Raw genomic sequence first — 1,584 nt, 5'->3', positions numbered from 1 at the left:
GTATCCCAGTCATTACTATATACTACCAAGTCATCAATATAAATTTCCACTCCTTCCAAACCACAAATTACCTTATTCATGAGCCTTTGAAAAGTACATGCAGCATTTTTCATTCCAAAGGGTATAACCTTACACTCGTATTTGCCAAACGGAGTGACAAATGCGGTTATTTCACGAGCTCGGTCGGACAATGGAACCTGCCAATAATCCTTTAAAAGATCCAGCTTAGTAATAAATTTGGCAGAACCAACCCGATCCAGACAATCATCAATACGAGGGAGAGGAAAAGAATAATTTTTTGTATTGGCGTTCACTTTACGGTAGTCCACACACATGTGGAACTTACCGTCTGCTTTCTTTACTAATACAATAGGAGAACTCCAGGGACTTACAGATGGTTGAATAAGGTTATGTTTCAACATATACTCTACCTCCTCACTGACCAAATCCCATTTTATTGGGTTCAGCCAGTAAGGACTCTGCTTCACAGGGGAAGCATCACCTACATCAACGACATGACTTGAAATATTTGTCCTACCTGGAGCATCCTGAAAAAGATCTGAAAAGGAATAAATCAAATTAAGCACATCTTCCCGTTTGTTAACATCTAAATGATCTAAACTACTTTTTAACATCTCCAAATTTTGCATATTTTTACCCAATGCATCCGAAGGAAACTGACACCCTAACTCGTCAGTCCTCGGGAGGCACATCCAATACCACAGACACAGGCTCGGACACTATCGCTAATGGATCACCTTGCTTACCAATATTAGGTTTCAGACGATTAACATGAAATATCCTACATTTACGGCTTGAACCGGGAGCTTCAATTTCATAGTTAACCTCTGACAGTTTCCTCAAAACCTTCCAAGGGCCCTTATATCTTGGTTCGAGAAAACTAACCGGGTCCATACTCAGCACAAAAACCAACTCCCCAGGTTCAAATGAACGTACCTTTACCTTTTTGTCAAAGTTGTTCTTCATTACTGACTGGGACCGTTCCAAATTTCCCTGGCAAACTTCCAGGCCCTAACCATTCTTCCCTTCAAGTCTTACACAAACCTTTTAACATTTATTTCCTCCTTCCGGTTGGATTTGAGCATTTCAAAAACAATTTCCAATGGTCCACAAACCTTGTGCCCAAATACCAACTTGAAAGGAACTACACCAGTGGAAGAGTTAGGGTGATTCCTGATAGCAAAGAGGGCAAAAGGGAGGGCTTTGTCCCAGTCACTATCATGATCATAACAATGATTTTTCAGGATAGACTTGAGGGTTTGGTGGAACCTTTCCACCACTCTTTGACTCTCCTGGTGATAAGGTACGCTGGTAACGTGCTGAATGGCCAGTTCAGCACACTTACCCCTAAATACCTTACTCGTGAAATTCGTACCACAGTCGGTCTGAATTACACGAGGGAGACCAAACCTGGGAAAGAAATCCATTAATTTTTCAAAGACATTTTTGTTCCTGAGTTGTACCAGAAAGGGTTTCTTTTATGGTTAAATTGTATTCCTTTTCCGTTGAGGCATAAACTCTCTCAGCAAAAGCTCGAAGCTGAGTATAGTTATTCCAGGTCAA

This window comes from Palaemon carinicauda, chromosome 18 (assembly GCF_036898095.1).
Source record: "Palaemon carinicauda isolate YSFRI2023 chromosome 18, ASM3689809v2, whole genome shotgun sequence".
NCBI lineage: Eukaryota > Metazoa > Arthropoda > Malacostraca > Decapoda > Palaemonidae > Palaemon > Palaemon carinicauda.
This window is presented reverse-complemented; position numbering follows the sequence as displayed.